We start from the raw sequence: 18,002 nt of genomic DNA, 5'->3' as shown, positions 1-18,002 counted from the left end.
TTGCGTGCTCTCAACTTAGCGTTCTAGATGCACTTCCACAGTTATTAATGTAGAGCTTTCGATGCCTGTAATTGTGTGGCAAGTCCAATCATACTTCTATGCCCAGGGAAGTCGAGAATTTTTTCAACCCGAAACACTCCTAGACCGGACCGGAAATCGAACCCAGCCACCTCCAGCATGGTCTTGCTTTGTAGCTGCGCCTTTACCGACTGAGCTAAGGGATTACATTACATCTATTTCCCCTATATAGTAAAATTCGTATGTTAACATAAAATACTTTTTGATATTGTTGGTCAAAAGCACTGCGCTGTCAAATCACGGAATAGTTTTCGCACAACATGAACCGGAATCGCTCCAGGCAGCCTAAAAACTACAAAATACAATTGCGTGTGCTCGAAGCAGTACACACTAGATACCACCAAATAATAATCATTGTAACATCCCGAGTAAAGTCTGAGATCAAATTGAAATCTTAATTTTATGTTGTGATTTCACTGATAATGACTACACAGGTTGCTGTCGTTTTGGTCGTTTTAATGGTTAAAATATCAAAATTGAGAATAACAAAAATCATGCTGTGACATCACATATAAAACTATTTCTGCTATCAGTGAGAGCAAACTGAAAACTCAATTTGATATCAATTTTTCCAGTTGATAACAAAACAAGTATACAATTTGATGTTAAACTTAGGCAATGAAAACAAACCCGCAACAACATATTTTTGAAGAGCAAATGTACATCAAAATGAAAACAAAATTTGGTATCAAATTTTTCAATTCCATAAACTTAAATCAAATTTGGATTTCAGTTTGATGTTGATATCAAAACTTCATTTCAATTTTCTGTCATTTTGATGCTGGACGTTGCTCGGGATACACTGCACAAACGCATAGAATCAACGAGGGAAAATCCGACGGTTGTCCGCAAAACTCCAGCCATTTTTCAAAGTTCAGCGTTTTTCGGAAACCGGAAAATTCTCACATTGTAATGCTTCGTTGCACTTTCACGACGATCAGGGCAAAACACGGCAATGCACTTCATGTTCCATAAATGTTATTCGAAATTTAAGGAAACATAGTTGACCAGTTTCAGAATTCAAACAACGTAAATAAACTCACAGCGTAGACAATGATAAAGCCACGCACAAAGCTGACACAGTAGAAATGGTGGATATCCCATTTTCAGTTCATGAAATCACTTCAATGTGTTAAAGGAAAGTCAAGAAACAGCAATGGGAGCCTTTAAAAAAGTACAGTGTTTAAATATAAATAAAACTATTATTTTTACCATAAAAAGGGAGGTCGAGCTAGCGGCACCGGTGGTGTAGTGGTAAGCGTGATTACCCCTCACCCTACCAGGCCTGGGTTCAATCTCAGTCGGCGTCGCCGGGAAGTTCAGAGGCATAACATCTCTGATCACGGGAAGGGAAGTAAAGCCGTTGATCCCGGTTCATGAGTTGATGGGTCGAGAGGTAGTGTCCAGGTGTGAGAGCTACCTCCCTGGCGTCGGTAGCATTGGTGCTCAGCACGAAAAACAAGATCGATGGAAAACAAATCAAGGAAAAAAATAAGGGAGGTCGAGTTATCTTAAGTATTTAAAATCAATTTTTCAACGTCAAACTAAGTCTACCGATTGAATTAGCTGTTTGAAAGCGCATTAAGCTGTAAACAGTAATATTCTGCAGCTAAAAATAATTGCTTAGAGGCTGTGTACGATGTTTTTAATACCTTCATAGTGTTACGATTATAAATAAATGTATTTTAAACCCACAGATGTATGTGATAAACCAGTTGAGGTAATCCTATGATCACTTGGCTAATTAAATTTGTTTGTAATAGGGTTAACTGTCAACAATATAATCTTTGGTTATTTCATTATCATTTCATGCACACTAAAAAAAAATCTGAATTTTACTGGTGATGTAAACATCCATGCATGCAAACATTCATGCATGTAAACTTCCTTTTCACGTAAACCAGCAGCTTGCAAGAAATGTTGCAAACAAAGGTGGAAAGTTGCATACAATATATGGAATATTGCATGACATGTCTCACAAATTTACACGATTTATAATGTAAATTTGTATGATTTATGACGCTCCATTTATGTGCATCATAGTAACGGAAATTTACACTACTATGTTATATTTCTGCATGGACTGACCGTGTTCATCGGAGATACTAATATTCCAATCAGAGGTTGATAAAGTTCACGAACGGTTATTCTATACATGCATCTACATGTTTTAGGAGATAAAATATGAGAATTTTCATCGTAAGACTGATGTAATATATGTATTTCAGCCTACCCAAATATATGGGGCAAGGTGAAACAACACACACCATAATTTTCCATAATAATCCTTATAAAATGTTAGTTTTTTGATCTAAACAAAAGTTTAATATTTTTTATTTTTTTTTATAATTGTGTATATTCGATTACGTGAAATTGTAGAATGCCACGAAGAACACAAGTAGCTTTATGCAGTGATGGTGTTTTACCAAGAAAATATACGATGTAAAATCATAAAATACTTGCTTTAAATTTTCGGATGGCTTGTGTGTGAATGTATGTGTATACTAATGATGATGATTTGGTCAGTTTGGTCAATGACGTTTGACGAAAGCCAAAAATAAATTATCGCGGTACAAAAACCATCATTTCCATACATCCTTTGTCTTTGATGAAGAGAAGCCGACAGTAATCCCTTTGAACAAATCCTATCGCATATTTTACCTTCACTTTTCTTTTTTGTATCATGCATGGACAAAAAAAGAAAATACCGTCGAACGTGCATGTGAGCAGACTAGTAACCACACTATGAGCACTTCTTTTTTCCTTTAGCCTTTCTTCTCTCCAAAGCGTTGATATACCTGCGGTAAAGTCACAAGCCTGTTAATCTCAACGTTGGTTGTACGAATCCGTTTTGTACCCATTTTAAGTTTTTTGTGCTGCTTCCTACGATCATCATTTTTTTGTCAAACAATAAGGAACGGCTGACTAAAACGTGCAGTTTTTAATCCTCTCCGAGTAACCGATAGATCTAAGAGAGAGAGAACGAGCAACTTTCATTAAAACTACTGATGTTCAGTAGCTTGTCGCAAATTACTGAATTCTGTAATAGCAAGTACAGCTTTACGGCGAATGACTAAAACTCAGTAAAATAGCGTACCGAGTTTACAGTATCCATTATGTTTTACTAAACAATCATCGAACAAAATTCCATGATTGCTGATCACACCCGTAAGTCAACTTGCTTGCGTCATCCTCCCCCAGTTTCACATAGAGCACTTGACCTCGAACTTGTTTGGAAATCTCTGTGTGATAAAAAAAAATCTCTGTGAAAATAAGTGAAAAATCTGGAAGCCAACGCAAAAATGCAGAAACTGACACGGAATCGGACAGTTTATGCACTCCTGCATCGACTTCCAGATGTTTCACTGATTTTGAAGCAGAACAATTCAACAACATTGCCTGTTGTTAAGCTCCAGACATAGACACGCAATCCAGCACACGAAGAGAGCCACCAACCGGCCGAACCACCAGGAAGCGCTAAACATGTTAATCTCAGTCCCCAAATAAAAATCGTAAAAAATTAGAAACATTTTAATCCTACCCATCGTATCGTATCGTAAACCCAAAAAATAATCATCACTACCAGTAAATAAACTTTTTTGATGAAAAACTCAGAAAAAGCAAATGTAAACAACTAAATAACTGATATATACAGCAATTTCTTTACTGACTTAGACAGTAATTTTTGAAAGTTTAGAGATTCTGCGATTTACGGAGTTTTCAGTTAAATTAAAAACTACTGGGTTGATTGCTGAAAACTCAGCTGTTTGAAAACCCAGTAAAATTTTTATCGACTTCGGTAATCTAAACTCTATGTGTGTGTGTTTTCTCTGAAGGTACACTTGAGAGTGCTCTCGAGTGCAATTTCAGGGAAATAAATTTTTTTTTAATCTTTATTATAGAGATTTTAAGCCGAAGGCTATTTCATCTCTAAATGTGAACGGTGCAAAACTTTTGCATTTTGATATAGTCTAGTCTAGTCTAGTCTACACATACACAGCCAGTACTTGAAAGAATCCTGGAAAATGATACATCTATCATTTTTCTTGTCATTATTAATGCCTGCTGCACATCAAGGATGTGAAACAAACAATAAAGCGGCCAGGCCTACTGTGTAGCGTTAAGTTAATTTTTGTGGAAGTGAATGTTTACCATGTCTACTTAATAAGTATAGACAGTGGTTAACATTTAATCCACAGGTAATCAAAGAGCGGGGACATACCGTACCAACCGCTCCGTATGCAGGATTTGAAAATAGGCTATATAAATCGTTGGGAGTGACAGAGCTAAGAAAGTTAATGTACACTCCTTGATTGTCCGATCTCCTGGGATGGAACACAGGTATTTACCCCTTGTGTTCGAGCGTACAGTCCTCCCTCCGTACAAGCGTGGACGGCACCGCCAACCCACTGCCATCCCTCAATCGATCCAGCCGACCTCAGTCGAAGGACAACAGAGAGCGGTGTGCGGACGTAACCTATACGGAGGGAATGCTGTATTCGCCTAGGTTATAGCGCCCTTGCTCGCTACCATTTTCTTCTAGCGGTTGGGACCTGAGCACTAACTCTTGTCCTAGCCCTATATGGCATATGGTTATAGCGCCATTACTCGCTTTCTGAAAAGAGAAGAAGGGAAGGGAAGGAGAGGAAAAGGACTTGGGAAAAGGAAATGCGGAATTCCTTTCCTCATTAGTATTTGTATCGTCAACTTTTATGAAAACTATATAAATCATTCTTCCTTGGTCAGAGGTATTATTACGACATTTGAATAAGATTGTCTTATCATTTCCCTAATAAAAATAACCATAAAAGAGAGCTTAACGACGTGTTCGGGGTATCATCCAAACCCTATGTGGGATGGTTTACCTATCCGAGATACAGTTCGTTTATGGTATTTGTTTATTAGGGTTGTTATTCAAAATTTAATGTTATAATGATCAACATAGCTTTGGATTATCCAATATAAATCGGTAACACTGTCCTGCAACCGATGTAGGAAGCACCAAAGAATATATATAGACAAATCTCAAAAACACAGTTTTAACTGATAGTACTTTATAAACATCAAACTGTCCAATATTGGATCCTGCCAATTATTAGCACCAGAATAAATTGCAACGGACTCACCAAATTGATCCATGAACGATGTCTTGTTACAGTGATCTCCATACTCAAGGGTTGGTTGACTGGGCTCGAAAATAGGTTTTCCTATTCTTAGTATCGGACAAGCGAACCAAAAATCCTGTATGGCCAATCAGTTGATTAGTCAGATGATGAAAGCACAATTGTGGCTGAATGGATTCAGGCTGCTAATCGGAGAATCTGACCCACTTGTAAGGAACACAAAGAGCCACAAAGAACAACCAATGGTGCTAGGTTCCGAGATGATCAGTGGTTTAAGAACTCTGGGGTGGCAAATAGTTGAAGCACAAAAGTCTAGAAAAAACGGAGCAAAAATTGACGGCTGAAAATTTTCTAAGTCTCTCTTCGAGCACAGCTCACTACGATCCATATTACTCAGGAATCGTGCAAAACTTTTGCATTTTGATATGGAGATTAACTGTTAACTGAAGGTTCAGCTAGATTTTACGTTAGCATCCTATTTTAAAAATTATCGAAAAAATCCCAAAAGAGCGATCCATCACTGCCTCCACGACTACGTTTTTAGTGGTACTTCTCTAAAATGTGAGAGCACTGTGAAAGGTCTTGGAGTACTTCTTGACTCTTCACTGACGTTCAAAGATCGAGTGTCATTCGTCGTTTCAAAAGCCTAATCACAATTGGGATTCATTTTCCGATTCAGCAAACATTTCAAGGATGTGTATTGCTTGAAGGCATTATATTGTGCTTAAGTGCGTGTGTGTTTTGTGGGCGTCGTATTATGAAAACGGAATAAATAGAATTTAAGCCATCCAACGGAAGTTCGTACGTTGCGCACTTCGTCACCTGCCATGGAATGACCGTACAAATCTTCCCAGCTATGCTGATCTATGCAGGTCGACTCATTTTGATTCACTCAACGTTAAGAGAGATGTAGTCAAAGCTTATTTCGTCAGTGACTTACTAACATACAATATCAATTGCCCAGAGCTTCTTAGCCAACTGAACGTGATCATCCGCAGAAGTGCTCTTCGTTCGCATACGTTTGGCAATATATGTATGTGAGTATGTGTCGTGTTTTTGACAATTGTTTCGAGTGTTTCGATTTTATATTGTCTAGACGTATGATAAAACACAACTTTGTGAGAGCCCTATCTGTTTGATGTTATTTTTACATGTTACATAATTTAAGTTAGTTATTGGGGTTGTTTTAACCTGTAGACTGTACAAATACAATAAAATTAAAATTAAATAAAAATTATATCAATGGAGAATATAAATCGCTCTCATTATCCCAAGAAATTATAATTCTAACCAGCACACGAAACTGCCGAATAATTGCGGAGCAGGGTGAAACAGCTGTGGTCTCAAATAAAAATGCTTGAATCCAATTCCACAGCAACCATGCACCGTACGCCGACAGGATTCTTCACAGTTCATTGGACACTCTTCGATTTCGATTGCGAGTAGCGCTCTCGACCCTCGATCATTACTGACATTTTTCGCGACCCTCATCAACCCAGCCGTTTCCTTTTAATTTTTTTTTTTTCGATTTGCTGTTTTCTATATTTTTTATCATTTGGTAATATTGGACTTTTTCTCTTCACTTCGAGTGACTAGGAAAGGATGAGATATTGTTTGTTTTACTTTGTTCAATTTCCATTGAATTGAAAGATTCTTTCCATTTCTCTGTTTCTTTTTGAAAAAAATCCTGTTCCGTAAAATCAAAAATACTTACACATCTCAATGCTACTCTAGTCGACGAAAATCTATTTAGGCAGCCCATCATAGAAGAACTTGATTGCTCTCTGCTGACCAATGACAATTTCCAAGCTATAACACAATTTAACGCACGTTTTCTTCGTCTCAACACGATGCTTTCGAAGTTTCCGTAAGTCAATGCAACGAACGATAACAAATTTAGTAATTACACCAACATGAACTTTACAAAGTTGATTCAACTTCAACAGGATAACACGTAATATAAATCATTATCTATTGTAGTTCCTTGTATTTATTTTTTCCATATAGTTCCTAGTTTTTAAACAGCATGTCAAGCGAAGGTGTATTCCATCCTGACGAGTACATTTTCACACTTCCGAAAAAGATGCCAAGAGAGGTGAACAGAACTTTCTTTTTATTTTAAATAACACTTGTTACCCTTTTATTCTCTAATTTTACCATCACTGCTTTCAACGAAAAATATCAGACATTGAGGAGTTTTTTATTCAAAGAAATGAAAAATCTTCATGATGTTCACTAGGCAAAGTACGGTTTGATTTCTTTCACGTTGTACCATCACTCCAAGACTAACAATTATGAATCATTTGCAAGAACCGTTGCCATGACTTTTGCACACATACAACTAAACGAATAGGGGATGATTTCAGAGTCACATTCACTCAGAGACAGATTCTCTTTCGGAGACTCCCAACGCAAGTGACAATCTCGGGAGCAAAGTCAGAAAAAATCCACTTCCTCAGCGTAGAGGTTTTTTCCAGTCACTCACTAACACAAATAAATCTTTGATGGATTCATCCTCTCAGCAGGTGGATAAGCACATGACTTTTTCACTCGTCCTAGATAGCTCTGGATAGATTCATTTCTCTCATAGCTGTTGCATTTCGTAATATCGGTTTTTCGTCTTTCGCTATGGATGGCAATGACTCTAATGGTTTACCATAACGCATGAAATCTAGAATAAAAGAAAAAGAGAAAAACACTCACATTAATATTTTTTATACTGTTGGAAAATTTTCACTTTTCCTTTGCCTATCCGTTATGTGCACCTTGGTCAATAGATCACCGCCATTGGTATGGCATGGTAAAATTAAATTATAAAATTAAAGATTACAGCAATACTGATGAATCATCATCGATCCGAAACTCATGAAAAATAGTTGCTTAGAGGCATTTTAACTGAACACTTAGGTACTTTTCAAGATGCTGTAAGTGTTCGAGTATCAGTGTCGAGTGTTTTTTAGATTTTAACGTTAATTTCGTAAAATTGTTGAAAATTAGTGGCACGTAGCGTTCGTAAGTGATGTACAGGTTTTCTACATCCAAAAACTCCCTGATAGGCAACAATCAGCCCAGTGACAGGAAGAAATTTATTTATTTTATTTATTTATTTCGTCAACCAACGTAGACTAGTACAATTAATTAATACAGTTTTGTTTTCTTAAATATATATTTATATAAAAAAGTAGTGTCAGCTTTCTTGTCTTTTCTTTTATGAGTTGTTATTTCTTATGGAATAAAAATATTGCTTTAGTTTATGCCGAGACATTGTAAAGTCAATGGTTTCGCAGTGTTTATTGTAAGAGGCCATCATGCGGTTTAATGGCCCATATTTTGCATAATTTGTGCGATGATGTTTTATGGCAAATAAATTTCGATTTCGGAGTTGCCGAGTGGGTGCATGGAAATTTAATTTTGATAAAAGTTCTGTTGAGTCAATTCGCTGCGAAACGATATCATTTACAAATGAAACCATTGCATATTCACGACGCTCTTTTAATGTTTGTATGTTTATAAGCATGCAGCGTGCTTCATATGATGGAAGAGGAAATGAAGTCCAACCTAATTTACGAAGAGCGTATAATAGAAATTGTTTTTGTACTGATTCTAATCTTTCTTCGTGCGTGATTGAAAATGGAGACCATACAATGCTGCAATATTCCAGTATTGACCTCACATAGGCAATATATAGTGTTTTAATTGTGTAAGGGTCCTGAAAGTTATAGCAAAAGCGCTTGATAAAGCCTAGCATGTTATTTGCCCTGTGAATAATTGTATTGTAATGGTCTATGAAAGTTAGCTTAGAGTCTAAGATAATTCTTAAATCCCTAACTCTTTCACATTTGTCTACAGTTTGATTTCCTAATGCAATTGAAATATTTGAAGTTGTTCTTTTTCTACTAAATGATATTAAGTTACATTTTTTTACATTCAATTCTAGTAGACTTTTTTTGCACCATATGTAGAATATGTGTATTTCATTCCGGAATATATTGATGTCTTCTTCATTTCTTATTTCCAAAAAGAGCTTCATGTCGTCGGCATAAATAAGCAATTTAAGTTTTTTGAGAATGTAAGATATGTCGTTTACGTATAGAATAAAAAGGAGAGGTCCCAAATGAGAGCCTTGGGGGACGCCTGAAGTGACTTGAATTGGGCTCGATTTCTTTCCGTTGAATTTAATTATTTGTTGGCGGTTAGTTAAATATGATTCAAGCCATTTCAGGAGCCCTGACTTAATTCCAATTTTTTGCAGTTTAAAGAGTAACATTGGTATGTCAATGCGGTCAAATGCCTTGCTAAAGTCTGTATAGAGAGCTTCTACGTGGTTTCCATTATCCATTGCATTCAATGAATAGTCTATAAATTCAAAGCCGTGTTGCATGTCAGTAATTCTATTTTTGATTTGGAGAAATAATTTTTCGTTGATAATTGACTCGAAAAGCTTAGGAATGCAAGAGATAATGGCTATTCCACGATAATTACGTACGTCAGATTTTCGACCAGATTTAAAGATAGGTACTAGAAATGAGGTTTTCCAAATTTTAGGGAAGGTTCCGGATTCCAGGGACATATTAAAAAGCCAAAACAATGGAGCAGTGAGTTCCATTGCTAGACATTTAATAAATACTGGAGGAATTCCGTCAGGTCCAGGACCTTTTGAGGCATCTAAATTTTTTAAAGCCTGCAAAATGTCCTGCACTTGAAGTTGATTGAGGCCAATGTCCCTTGAAAATTCTGGATAAAATGCAAAATAATCGCGGTCACGATCTTCTTCAGAAAAAGTCGTATAAATTTCTTGAAAAAATTTTGCGAATAGATTACAGTTTTTTTCCGAACTATCACCGACATTTTCGTCTAGATGCATTATTGAAGGAAAATTGTCAGATTTTAATTTCGTTTTTACGTAATTAAAGAAGTTCTTCGGACAGGACTTTATTTCACGTTCAGTTTTTGCATTATATTCTTCAAATGCAGTACTGATAGCTAAATTCAGTTGATCGCATAGATCCAAATAAATTAATAAATTATTACTACTATTGTGTTTTTTATAAATTTTATGTGCTTTTTGCTTCCGATTTTTCAAGTTTTTTATTTGTCTGTTAAACCAGACTGGATTTTGTGTGTTTCTGTTACGTCTTTTTTTCTTCAAAGGTATTTCTTCCGAAATTATTTCTGTTAAAATTTTGTAGAACACGTCTATACCAATTTCGACATTTCCTACATTCCTTAAAATTAATTGCCAATTGACACTGTTTAATTTAAATTTTATTTTTTCGTAGTCTGCTAATTTGTATTCAAAGACTTCTTCGTGTTCGCAGTCGTTGGGTCTTTGGTTTTCATGCATAAATAAAGAATATTCGATTGCTGTGTGAAACGCTTCATTTTTCCACAGTGGATTTAATGATTCGGTCACACAGAAATCTTCATAAATATTCGTTAGTAAAAAGTCCAAATAGCAATTTTGTTGGTTTTTGATGTGGTTAATTTGGTTCAGTCCTAAATTAGCAGTTTTGTCAAATATGAACTGCAATGTTTCATTATCCCCAACGACTGGGAGTAAGATACATTCATTTTCAGAGTCCAGAATGAAGTCAGCATGGCGTTGATTAAAGTCTCCATAGATGTGAACTTTAACCTCAGGAGGAAGGTCAGATAGAATTTGTTCAGCACTTTGGAAGAAGGCTTCATAAGTGCTTTTATGAGCATGGTCTGGTGGAAAATACACTGAGGCGAACACGTGCGTTTCACCGGCTATGTGTGATTTCACCCAAATATGCTCAAATTCTGTAAATTTTGGTGTAATGATGAGTTCTGAGTTAAAATTGGTCGCAAGAGCTATAAGGACTCCACCGCCTGACTTCTTCTGAGTTGCATGAAAATTTCTGTCGTCTCTGAATACATTAAAGGCATTTCCAAAGATTTCTTCACTTTTTACGCTTTCGTCCCAGCTTGTTTCAGTTGCCAGAATGACCGAAAAGGATGAGCATAATAAATGTTGATAAATTTCCTTCATTTTAGCTGGGCTTTTCATGCGATTGAAATTTTGACAATAAATCAAAATTTCAGTCGCATTCTGTCTGTGTGAAGAAATTGTTGGAAATACGTCGGTTGATAAAGTATGGTCATTGTTATTATTAGTTACCTCAGTCTCATGCCGAGCATCGTTATATAGAAATAATGAGTCTTCCTCAAGGTGCGTCAGCGGCGTTGAAAATTTACAGGATTGTAAAATTTGAGGGCGGCCTCCCTAGTAGATTGTAGCCGTTGCGTGCGTTCACTGGACAGGAATGTACGGTAGGATTGCAGGTCTGCCAAGGCGTCGTTTCGAGTAATTCCAAGTTCTTCATGGACGTCCAGGAAAATTTCGTGCAGGAGATTTCTGTCTTTTGGTAGTCCTTCAGCTGCTAGCATTAGAATAGCACTGGTTTTGGTGATTCCGCGAATACATGTTGATGATGGCTGGTCATGCAGGAAGGAGAGGTAGGGTCGAACAATGTCCATAATTTTCGGGTCCCTTAGACGGGCCTTCAGGAAGCGTTGGTCGCCAGTTACGGACTGTTCAGTAAGTCTCACTATTGGCGGACGCATGGGGTCCAGAAGAGGAGGGTGTTCTCGCTCAGTTGGTTTTTCAGTTCGATAAGGGTTAATAGTTTCCCCTTTTTCGAAATTAATGAAATTTAGTCCGCTTTCTTTGGGTGGCCGAGAAAATTGTATTCGTGCAGCAGCCAAAAGTTCTTTATCCAAAGGTAATGCAGTGCTGTTGTAGAGATGGCTGCTTCGGGTCCTGTTGTTGTTGATGTTGTTGTTATTGCTGTTGTTGTTGTTATTGTTGTAGTTGTAGTTGTTGTTGTTGCTGTTGTTGTTGTTGTCGTTGGTGTTGTTGTTGTTGTTGTTGTTGTTGTTGTTGTTGTTGTTGTTGTTGTTGTTGTTGTTGTTGTTGTTGTTGTTGTTGTTGTTGTTGTTGTTGTTGTTGTTGTTGTTGTTGTTGTTGTTGTTGTTGTTGTTGTTGTTGTTGTTGTTGTTGTTGTTGTTGTTGTTGTTGTTGTTGTTGTTGTTGTTGTTGTTGTTGTTGTTGTTGTTGTTGTTGTTGTTGTTGTTGTTGTTGTTGTTGTTGTTGTTGTTGTTGTTGTTGTTGTTGTTGTTGTTGTTGTTGTTGTTGTTGTTGTTGTTGTTGTTGTTGTTGTTGTTGTTGTTGTTGTTGTTGTTGTTGTTGTTGTTGTTGTTGTTGTTGTTGTTGTTGTTGTTGTTGTTGTTGTTGTTGTTGTTGTTGTTGTTGTTGTTGTTGTTGTTGTTGTTGTTGTTGTTGTTGTTGTTGTTGTTGTTGTTGTTGTTGTTGTTGTTGTTGTTGTTGTTGTTGTTGTTGTTGTTGTTGTTGTTGTTGTTGTTGTTGTTGTTGTTGTTGTTGTTGTTGTTGTTGTTGTTGTTGTTGTTGTTGTTGTTGTTGTTGTTGTTGTTGTTGTTGTTGTTGTTGTTGTTGTTGTTGTTGTTGTTGTTGTTGTTGTTGTTGTTGTTGTTGTTGTTGTTGTTGTTGTTGTTGTTGTTGTTGTTGTTGTTGTTGTTGTTGTTGTTGTTGTTGTTGTTGTTGTTGTTGTTGTTGTTGTTGTTGTTGTTGTTGTTGTTGTTGTTGTTGTTGTTGTTGTTGTTGTTGTTGTTGTTGTTGTTGTTGTTGTTGTTGTTGTTGTTGTTGTTGTTGTTGTTGTTGTTGTTGTTGTTGTTGTTGTTGTTGTTGTTGTTGTTGTTGTTGTTGTTGTTGTTGTTGTTGTTGTTGTTGTTGTTGTTGTTGTTGTTGTTGTTGTTGTTGTTGTTGTTGTTGTTGTTGTTGTTGTTGTTGTTGTTGTTGTTGTTGTTGTTGTTGTTGTTGTTGTTGTTGTTGTTGTTGTTGTTGTTGTTGTTGTTGTTGTTGTTGTTGTTGTTGTTGTTGTTGTTGTTGTTGTTGTTGTTGTTGTTGTTGTTGTTGTTGTTGTTGTTGTTGTTGTTGTTGTTGTTGTTGTTGTTGTTGTTGTTGTTGTTGTTGTTGTTGTTGTTGTTGTTGTTGTTGTTGTTGTTGTTGTTGTTGTTGTTGTTGTTGTTGTTGTTGTTGTTGTTGTTGTTGTTGTTGTTGTTGTTGTTGTTGTTGTTGTTGTTGTTGTTGTTGTTGTTGTTGTTGTTGTTGTTGTTGTTGTTGTTGTTGTTGTTGTTGTTGTTGTTGTTGTTGTTGTTGTTGTTGTTGTTGTTGTTGTTGTTGTTGTTGTTGTTGTTGTTGTTGTTGTTGTTGTTGTTGTTGTTGTTGTTGTTGTTGTTGTTGTTGTTGTTGTTGTTGTTGTTGTTGTTGTTGTTGTTGTTGTTGTTGTTGTTGTTGTTGTTGTTGTTGTTGTTGTTGTTGTTGTTGTTGTTGTTGTTGTTGTTATTGTTGCAATTGCCAATAGTGTAGTTGTTACTGCCGCTGTTTTTGTTGGTATTGTTGTGGGGGTTGTTACCTGGTTTCTTTTCTCGTTTTTTGCGCCTAAGTCTGGCTTTTTCCTCGTTTTTTTCCTGGAGACGGCGGGAATGTTGCTTGGCGTCATATTCTGTCCAGTCACGCTTCCATACTTTTTTATTTCCCAAGATTCGCCAGCTGGGGGCTGGTTCGTCAATTGTGTAATTCTTGGAAATGATGACGGCTGGTGTTGAAAGAGATTTTGCCATTTCTTCTAGGTGAGATTTTATTTCACATGCTAGAGTACTTTGGGAGTCCGCTAACTCATTCTTGAGTGTGGAAATTATTGCAGGTAGTTGGTTAATTGAGTGCGTTGTTGTTGTTGTTATTGCCGCTACTGCTGCTGTTGCCGCTGATTTGGCTGCCGCTTTTACAGCTGTGCAGGTGTCCGCCGAAGGTGTGTCCAGAATTGATGAAATTGCATTTTTCATTTCAACCGCAATAAGTTTGTTGCTGCTGGTGACGGTCGACATGCTACGCTTAATATTGTCAAGCATTTCTTCAATGTGTTCAAGCACTGCGTCATGCGTCGCACTGAGGTTTTTGAAGTTAGTAAGCAATTTGTGATTTGCTTCCAAAGTATTGCCAATGTTTTCTTTGATGCCATTCAATGTTGTAGACAGTTCCTTCAGATTAAGTTCATTTATGAACTTATCCTGGCAGTCTTGGCACAAAGGCAGCATGAAGGTCCGAAGAATGTCTTCATAATTTCGCTGTGCACCAACACAACCTGCGTGAAAGGTCCGGTTGCAGGTGCCATGGCAGCGCCATAGAAAGCGATTGTCTTTTTGCACGCAATTCACTATTCCGCACTTCATTGCACTCGCGTCGGATGATAAAAAAAAAACGTTTAAAATAAACACGGAGTTCGCGCGGGTCAGTTTTTAAAATATGATAAAAAATTGTTTGGATATTTAAAAGTATATACAAGAGCGCTGCTAAAGCGCGTCCGAACGCAAAGGTGGTTCGTTATGGAATGAAGTCATTATCATGTAAGCAACTGCCTACTGCCAAACTCTGTTGTTGTTATAGGCCGTGTCACTGGGCTGACAACAATAGAGCAGATTACCAGAGAACGCAGCCATCTACCCCACCAAAGCTTGAAAACCCCGCCACCAGTTGTCTGTAGGGCGGTCTCGAGGTTTTACAATCATAATGAACGGTATAACGGCACGACGATGAGCGATAAATCATCCGGGTCACTGGCCGACAGCCTAAAGACAGTGATCCAACGATCCTCTTAGCTTTCAAAGATCTGGTCACCGATTGACAGCCTACCATATGAGATCAGTGAAAGCTAGCTGGATTTAATAAGTTGACAGAAATAAAAATGTTTTGGAAAACAGAAGCGACACTGTTTGTTTGGTTGATACCCCGTTTCACCCTGTTTCCTCCTCAAACTTGAACAAACTCATATATCATGTGTTTTTAATAGATTGACGTCATTAATATTTCACGCACTTGCATCATACTTATGTAAAAACATCCGGTGAATCGAATGGCGATGGTCCCTTCTTGATCAGACTTCAGGACATACTATACATACTTAGGAAAAATCATGTAAATTAAGGTGCTCTGAAACTGACATATACGAGCATCAATTTTGACATAACATTGAGTTATAATAGCCGCGAAATTCAGCTCAATCAAACGTATTTTCGAACTTTTCAGTATCGAGCACTTAATTTTACATGACATGTTTGTTTACGTCTCATCCTGTATGTCAAAGATGGATTCCGTCACGTGTAAAATTAGTTATTTCTAAGTGTGTATTTTGCCTGATCTACTCTCGAATGATATATACACAGCAAAAAAATAATTTTGATATCACGTCAAAGTGGATGCACTACAATCATGTCGAAAATATGGTGTAATATTACTTGCTAAAAAGGACAAAATTATCATTAATACAATGCATGAACTGACATTACGCTGCTTTTACTGCATTTGTTTATTTATGTGGTCATAAAAATTACATGAAATTTTCGACATGATTGTAGTGCATCCACTTTGATGTGATATCAAAATTATTTTTTTGCTGTGTAAGTTTGTTCAAGTTTGAGGTTAAATTAGGGTTAAATGGGGTTTTATAGTGGCTGCCATAAGACGGGGCTCACACCAATGTAGTGCATATAGGTTTATACCTTACACACTTAGAAAAATTCATGTAACTTTAGGTGCTCTGAGAGAGATATATACGAGCATCAGTTTTGACATAAATTTGAGTCATAACAGACGCAAAATATAGCTCAATCAAACGTACTTTTCGTCGAGCAACGAACTTTTCAGTCTCGGAGCACTTAATATTACATGACAAGTTTGTTTACGTCTCATCTTTTATGTCATAGATGGACTCCGTCACGTGTAAAATTAGTTATTTCTAAGTGTGTATAGTACCAATTCAAATTCCCACTTTATTTATATACACACTAAAAAAATCTGAATTTTACTGGTGATGTAAACATCCATGCATGCAAACATTCATGCATGTAAACTTCCTTTTCACGTAAACTAGCAGCTTGCAAGAAATGTTGCAAACAAAGGTGGAAAGTTGCATACAATATAAGGAATATTGCATGACATGTCTCATAAATTTACACGATTTATAATGTAAATTTGTATGATTTATGACGCTCCATTTATGTGCATCATAGTAACGGAAATTTACACTACTTTTTTTTAGCTGTGTAGGTTTTTTTTCATTCGAGGGTAGATCGGGCAAAATAGACCATTTCATGAAGTCTGACCAAGAAGGGACCATCATCATTCGATTTTCCGGGTATTTTTACATAAGTATGATGCAAGTGCGTGGGCCTCCCTTAGCTCAGTTGGTAAAGGTGCTGCTACTAAGCAAGACCATGCTGGAGGTGGCTGGGTTCGATTCCTGGTTTGGTCTAGGAATGTAATAATAATGACGCCAATCTATAATACCACATGATATATGAGTTTATTCAAGTTTGAGGGGAAAATAGGGTGAAATGGGGTTTAACAGTGATAGCCACATGGCGGACTTCACAGTATTCGATTTCTTGGATAATTGTACAATTGTTAAGTACATAAAGTTCAATATTTTGTCTGTGAATTTCTGTTTTCCGAGTGTTTAAATAATAACACTCTGATTGTTTCTCTTGTTTCTGGCGAAAGTGAAATCGGTTGCGTGCAAGCCTTGCATGCAAGTCTGAGTTACTCTGACTGGGCAGGCTGATTTAGCCAAATCTGAATGAACAGACATCTCATATTGATTACATGTTCAGTTTTGGAGTATGAGCCAAGAGTTTATGCACATTCATACAGTAGTTTCACGTGTAGCATATTAGCAACGATTCATCAATTTTTCTGGAAGTATCCGTGACTGTTATGTTTGCACTACCAGGCCCAATTGTGGATGCTTCTTTGTGTTTTTAGTCAACTACTGCACACTTAGAAAAGTTCATGTACACAGCAAAAAAATTATTTTGATATCACATCAAAGTGGATGCACTACAATCATGTCGAAAATTTCATGTAATTTTTATGACCACATAAATAAACAAATGCAGTAAAAGCAGCGTAATGTCAGTTCATGCATTGTATTAATGATAATTTTGTCCTTTTTAGCAAGTAATATTACACCATATTTTCGACATGATTGTAGTGCATCCACTTTGACGTGAAATCAAAATTATTTTTTTGCTGTGTAAATTTAGGTATTCTGAGAGTGACATATACGAGCGTCAATTTTTTTTTTATGAATTCAACATACTGCTGTATGAAAGGCCAAAAGGGGTTGGACGGGCCCGCAAGCAGAGACACTTACGCGAAATCCACGGGAATAAGAGAATCTCCTTCCAACAATATGATCCAACAAAACGAATAACGAAATTCGCAATACCTGTTAAGCTTTCCACGGGATGGTTTGTTTGAGAAGAGCGCGTCAAATTAATGGCAACTGTTGGAGTGAAATGTAACTATCTGAAATGACATTCCACATTCCATCTTAGACTCCGGATGGCACTCCCCTCTATTGTCCAGTGACAACTCCAGTGCTCCCTCCCGTCCCAGTATTTATTTTTTTATATGTACAGAATAAATTAATATATGACCATGTAATATTTAATGTTTATGAAAGAGGGGAATGCACATTATGAAAAAAGAATATTTCAATATTACGAAATACAAATAACCTTTATTTTAATTTATTGCTTTTCAACTTTTTTTCTACGACCAATAATATTTTATTGGTACTTATACACACTTTTTTTATGTGCCATGGATTGACATAACACAACATAGAATGTTTTTAAAATATAATACTAAAGTAATAAATCAATTAACCAAAATTGAGGTTTTTTGCATGTTGTATTTAA

General features: G+C 36.6%; 1 long non-coding RNA gene across 1 annotated transcript in view; it reads right to left on the bottom strand.

Annotated features, from left to right (window-relative positions):
• Positions 1-18,002, bottom strand: part of LOC135714716 (uncharacterized) — an 86,558-nt gene that overhangs the window by 35,642 nt on the left and 32,914 nt on the right. The window contains exon 2 of the long non-coding RNA XR_010518870.1: positions 6,916-7,872. This is a non-coding gene — a long non-coding RNA (uncharacterized LOC135714716). The remainder of the gene's footprint in view (positions 1-6,915; positions 7,873-18,002) is intronic.

This window comes from Ochlerotatus camptorhynchus, unplaced genomic scaffold (assembly GCF_037179485.1).
Source record: "Ochlerotatus camptorhynchus isolate MF236.1 unplaced genomic scaffold, CSIRO-AGI_Acam_v1.1 ptg000700l, whole genome shotgun sequence".
NCBI lineage: Eukaryota > Metazoa > Arthropoda > Insecta > Diptera > Culicidae > Ochlerotatus > Ochlerotatus camptorhynchus.
The sequence above is the reverse complement of the archived record's forward strand: the minus strand, read 5'-3'. Positions and strand labels throughout refer to the sequence as shown.